A 6,713-nucleotide genomic window follows, 5' to 3' on the forward strand; every position below is an offset into this window, starting at 1 on the left:
AGTGGTCACAGCACCAGCATGACAGAGTTCAAGTAGTGTTTGCGCAATGCTCTCAGGCCCATGGTGTGATTCTTGGGGTGTCCTGTGCAGGCCAGGAACTGGACTTGATGATCATGATGAGTCCCTTCCAAGTCAGCATATTCTATGAGTGTATGATTCTAGGATTCTATATGAAGTGATGAACCTCTATGTGTCAGAGGGAAATAAAACACAGGTAAGCAGAAATAATATCACATCTCTTTGTAAACTGAGTATTTGCCCATCCCTTCTATAAATACAGTCTACTAAAAGTTTGAATACTTCTTCAGATCTTTGACCTATTCGAAAATGAGTTTACAGCACAGGTTTTTTCCTCTTGGTTGAAAAGCTAGCATCTAGAATAGCTAATTCACAAAACTTTGCAGAAATGTACGCTATTGAAATTTTAAGCATCTAAAGGCTAAAAGAAAGATTGTACTTACAATTTAGGCAATCAGCCACCCTTTCAAACTGATGAATGTTTACTCTTTTTCAGTAAAACCCTAATGATTTTTAAACTCTGAAATTATATATATTTCTTAGCTCCCTATTCCATTTATTCCATTCTTCACTACATCAGTATACAAACTTGCTGCTTTTGAGGAGTTTTTTGGCTGGGTTTAATTTTCTTTTTTTTTCCCCATTATGAGTATGCTGGCTTCACCTCAATAGGAAAGAAACATTTATTAGAGCACATTCCAGGATATGACAAAGTTAACTCTACATTCACTCTACAGCCTTCAAGATTTTGCAATGGGGGCAGACAGCAGTCCCCTTATGTTGGACATTTCTTCTGGTCTGTTTCTCAATAGCTTGTGTCCTGGCATCTTTACACCTGCTGCCTGACTAACAACTAAAATAAGATAGTAAGATTCAGTGTCAGTTTTCATCTGTTATTGAGAAAGTACTCTACATCATGGAATCATAGATTCATTAAGACTGGAAAAGACCTTTAAGAAAGTCCAACTGTCAACCCAGCATCACCACCATGTTCATATTAAACCATATCCTCAAGTGCCATATCCACACTTATTTTGAACGTTTCCAGGAATGCTCACTCCACCACAAACTGGGAAGCTTGTTTCAATGTTTGACAGTCCATACTGTAAAAAAAATTTTCCTAATATACAATCTAAACCTTCCTGGCACAGCTTGAGGCCATTTCCTCTTACTTATCACTTGTTGCCTGGGAGAAGAGGCGTAGCCCCACCTGGCTACAACCTCCTTTCTGGTTGTTGTAGAAAGTGATAAGGTCCTTCTGAGCCTCCTTTTTCTTAGGATAACCCAAATTCCCTCAGTTACTCCTCATCAGACCTTTCCCTGTGCTCCAGATGCTCCACACCCTTGCTCAGCTCCACTGCCCTTCTATGGACTCGCTTCAGCAACTCAGTGTCCTGAATTGAGGGGCCCAGAATTGAACCCAGCACTCAAGGTGTGGCCTCACCAGTCCTGAGTACAGGGGGATGGTCACTGCCCTGGTCCAGCTGGCCACACTATTGCTGATCCAGGCCAGGATGACGTTGGCCTTCTTGGCTACCTGGGCATGGTTGGCTCATGTTCAGCTACTGTTGACCAGCACCCCCAGGCTCTTTTCCCTAGGCATCTTTCCAGCCACTATCGCAGCCTGTAGTGCTGCAGGAGGTTGTTGTGAACCAAGGGCAGGACCTAGCACTTGGAAATGTTGAACCAGTTGAACCTGAGGCCAGTTGGCCTCAGGCCATTGATCCAGTCTATTGAGGTGCCTCTGCAAAGCCTTCCTGCCCTCCAGCAGATCAACACTCCCTCTCAGCTTGGTGTTGTCTGTGAATTTGCTGAGAGTGCACTCCTGAAATGACAGGAGAAATAAAGGAAGACACTCATAAGGACACTGCCAGTCTGAAGAATCAGCACAATGAACTAGCAAAATTAATCTGCTACTTTTAGAGTGTTTATTAGTAGGTCATAGACCTGGGTCATACAGCATATTACCAGCCTTTCTCAGCATTGTCATTCAGGTTGAATTTTCACATAACAAACAACCTTTGGTATCAGTAATCACTTTCAGGTGACACTCAAGGAGCAATGAGTTCTGGGAAGCCTCAGGAGGAGAATCTGTGGGTGACAAACATGAACAGGAGAAATCAAAGCATACAAGGACTTTTGGAAGGCTGGAGCTCATAAATATGATTGTCTGTTTGTGGCACAGAAGGGAAGAAATTCCTGGTTTTTTTCCCAGCCCCTAAGTTGTATACTATTTTGCCTATCTCTTTGAACCAGCCGTAGCACAGACTTTCTTAACAATTCCGCAATAAGTTTTTAATGTAATTACTGGTTTATACATGTGCCAGGCATAACATGGCAGCAAAATCTTTGTGTATACTGTTGAGTAAGCAATACACAGGCACAGCCAGAGTGCCAAATATTTTCAAGAATAATGCAATTGTCTTTGTCTAAGAAGGATGAAGGGTCGTGCTAATAAAGAAAAGGGCTGTACCCTTTGAGGGAAGAAGAGAGGGAGAGAAAGAGAATGGATGAAAAAATATGAGTTAAGCAGGACCTCCTAAAAGTGCTAGGAAGTGCCACTAAATACAGAAATGCAAGTGATATATTATAAAGTGATCTGCCTGCAAAATTAATTCTAGGGACCCAGAAGAGAGGACAAAACCGTAAGAAAGAGTATGCCCTTTCTGCATGTTGTTGGGGTTTTAGTTCTCCTACTGTTTTTCTCTTAAAGGAATTTTCCCCATACATGTTGCCAGGGGGACAAATTACTGAGTACTTAAGGAAAACAAAGGACCTGGCCACAGAGGGAGGGGTGCATCTCTTTCACCTAGGTTTGTGGGTAGTCAGTTCCCGGCATTTGGACAGAGAGAGAGGCTGCTTCTTTGGCTGCCTTCCTTCTACTGGAGAAACCCCAGGATCCCAAGCCCGCCTTTCCCTGCCCCACGGGGAACCGGGCTGTGGCCGCCCTGCTCCCGCCATTGCTTTGAGCCTTCACTACTCTGTAACCCCGCTGTGCCCTGCCTGCTGAGACCTCCAGGGGCTCCTACCGCGGCTCCTGAGTTTGGATACACCTCGTCTGCCACCCGGGATTTGTGCTCATCGCTGCTGTTCCAGCCTCCTGTTTCCGAGGGTCCGGCCGGACACCGGGATCGGCTGCCCAGGGTTTGTGAAGCCTTTGTTCCATCCCTCCCTGGGATCCCAGGCCCCCAGTGCCGCGTGCTCCCCGAGCTCGCTCCGGAGCGCCCCCTGCAGCCGCGGGGGAACCATCGCACCTGCCCTGCTCACCGGGAGCCGCCAGCGCCCCTGCCGGCTGCGAGCGGAACTGCACCCGAGGGGAAAGGGCCCGACAGCCGAGAAGGCTGGCACTGGGTTTATGATTCTGTTTGCTGTTACTGCCATGGTTATTGTTGTTTATTTGACTTGTTATACACATACAGATATATAATAGCAAAGAACTGTTATTCCTATTTCCCATATCTTTACCTGAAAGCCCCTTGATTTCAAAATTATAATAACTCGGAGGGAAGGGGGGGTTGCATCTGCCATTCCAAGGGAGGCTCTGCTCCTGCCTTCCATAGCAGACACCTGCCTTTCAAACCAAGACACATGTAAACACTATACACACAGATGAAGAAATCCCAGCCCCTGTATTTGCCATTCCTGGGGGATTTTCAGCATCTGTACCCTCCTCCACTTTTCAATTACTAACCCAATGATCACAGCTGAAATGGTTGTGTGGCCAGCACCCAGGGAGAGAAAGGAGGAAGCTGAGAATTTGCCTGTGTGTTACCCTGCTCAGACTGTGTATTTCTGTAATGATTTTGTCATCTCATCTCCCACCACCAACAGATGCAGCAGAGAGAAAGAGAAGTGAAAAAACCAATAAAATTCCAGACATCTCTGCTGCCAAGTACATATTTTGGTTGCTTATTCAGCTCTATTTTAGTATTTTATGTTTCATGATTCACTTTTCATCTGGGAGCCTGTTAAAACTCCTTCAAGCCTCTGAATAGTCTACAGTTAGGTTTTTGAAACAAAGGCAACTATTACTGGTTTTAATAAAAAGTTATTTTGTTGAAGTCAGACATGCTTGTTAAAACATCACTGCACTTTTCTCTTAAAACTCATTGTCCTGGGTTGCAGTGTATTCTATTACCATCCCCAACAGCTGTTGAAATCAGGTGGGGCAGTGTTTCCTTGCCTCCTCCCCCCAGACTATCTTTCTGTTAATTGCCCATCATTGTCCTGCTGCCTGACTCAGAGATAACTCCCTCCAGACTATCTTCTGTTAATGAGCCTAATCAACACTTGGCCTCATGACTTGTTACCCCATTGTGAGATGCTCCACCCAGAGGGAAGAACCAAGCATCCCATCGTGGATATAATCTGAGGCTGAACACCAGAGATACTGGCTTCCCACTGGATTTCCAGAGGACAGGAGCTACACAGCCACCATTGGACTTCCTGAGGAAGAGCAGACTGTTTTACTACAGGATCACTGCTTCAGATGACTGCAGCCACCTTTCTACCAGACTGCTACCACCACCCTGCCTAACAGGGTGTCAGGTTGTACCTTGACTCTGTCAGTTTGACAGTGTTTTCTTTTACCTTTGTTTTTTTCCCTTTTTCTTTAATTTCCATTAAATTGTTATTCTGACTTGGTGCCTCCCACTGGTTTGTTTTCAAACTAGTACACTCATCAAGCTATTTAAGTGCCTAAAGAGAAATGAAGGTTTTCTTAAAGTGTAGTTCCAGCCCTGCTGAGTCAAACTATGTTTAGGTTTATTGGAACTACAGGATCAAGCTTGTGCAATTAAAATGTTAGAACTGCCTTCAGTAACTGAACGTCATAAAAACCTCTTCTAGGCTTGTACTTCACAAAAAATAAACAGACTTCTGGAGTTGGGGGGAAATAAAAATGTTGACCATGTTATACAAGGGCATTTTTGCTCTTCAGAAATTTCCAATACTACAAGAATTGTTCTTTCAAATTAGAACAAAACTGTAAAAGATAGACATTTTGCAAATGCCAGTACACTCTAAAATTATTTTACAAAATTCACTGAAATGAAACATTTAATTACTTTAAAGAACACTTGAATATTTGACTCAGTATTTCAAACTAAATATTTCAGATGTAACTGAGAGGTAAAATGGAAGGACAAATGCCTGACACTGGAAATTTTTCTTCATATCAGGAATTCATTTAAAAAGTAGGGTTTTTTCTTGGAAAGAAAATTAGAGGTATAACACATAAAAATAAAAAACATTTTTGCTGAAAAAACCATTTTTCTAGGTCTTATTTTACCTTCAGCAGGTAATATTTTTTTGGCTAGCAACATTTCCAAAGTACTACATTTAGTCTGTATTGAGATGGGTACTGATTTCTGACACTTGGATCCCCCACAGTCATCCCTGTATATTTTGACAAGTGTGTCCAGTGACTGAATATTTATTTTCTATCAAATTTGGGTGATTTTTTTTTCCTTCACACGAAACTTTGATATACACACAAATCCCATCTGTTTTAAACACAACCGTACTGTTCTAGCCCATACTAATTCCTGAACTATGCCTTAAAATTGTCATGAGACTATAAACAGGGAAGAACTCTCCCTGGAAGTGTTCAAGTGCAGGCTGGATGGGGCTTGGAGCAACCCAGTCTAGTGGAAGATGTCTCTGCCCTTGGCAAAGGGTTGGAACTAGGTGATCTTTAAGGTCCCTTTCTACCCAGGCCACTCTGTGATTCTGATTATATTTTAATACACCAGTCAAAAAAAAAAGGTTTATCTCTTAGAGAAAGGTAACTTCAGCTGTTTTCAACTGAGAACAGTAATAATAATAATAATTCTGCAACTAAATTGTATTTTATCTAAGTGTAATGAAAATTATTGTTCTCCTCATCCCTCCTACCTAAAATATATGGTGACTTGTTCCTAGTATCCACTTACTCTCTGCTATATAGTCTGGTGTGAATTTGGTAAACTCAGTCTAATAGTTGCTGCATCCTACTTGATTTCCTCCTTGACAGCTCAAAAAAAGTCCTTTTTTTCACTTGAATACTTATTTTCTGCTGCTTTCAGCAAAAGTAAACAGCACAATTGTTTTTGGATGCTGATGTCAAGATGTACTTATCAGAAACTGCATTTATTAACAAACCTGAAATCAGAATTTACACTTGGCTTGAGAACTGAGTCTGCAAACAAAAGGAAGAAGGAGCTATTGACAGCCCTTCATTTGTATGTGGGGCTCTTCAGAGGCTTTGGTGCTCCTGATTCCTCCCTCCATGTGCTGGTGGACTCCTAAAATAGAAAGCCTTAGGCTTGAATTTCATGCTGCCATCCTGTGACCAAGGAAATGATTAAGGATGATCCCTAAAAATTCTATGCTATTACACATCAGAATAACTAGAAATCAAGGAAGAAATTTTTTTTGGCGGGTGGGAGGGGAGGGGGGAAAGTGTTTATTCTCCTAGAGAATTAAACCATGTTTAGTCAAAGGAAAGGAAGAAAAAGACTCAACCAACGAAATCTTGGATACCAAATAACAAACATAATTTGTTAAATATTGGAGTCAAACCATGTATTACTAAACATGCATTGTAACTAAATTTGGTTTATCTGCCAAGGGGACCTCTGTATATACATCCCTTTTTAGGGATTCAGCTTCCTTTCAGAGGGATTAAGTCACCAATGATGTCATTCCTGACTCTC

The sequence above is a fragment of the Corvus kubaryi genome, unplaced genomic scaffold (genome assembly GCF_017639235.1).
Source record: "Corvus kubaryi isolate FWS band 111438036 unplaced genomic scaffold, C.kubaryi_AGA036_p1.0 37302, whole genome shotgun sequence".
In the NCBI taxonomy this organism is placed as follows: domain Eukaryota; kingdom Metazoa; phylum Chordata; class Aves; order Passeriformes; family Corvidae; genus Corvus; species Corvus kubaryi.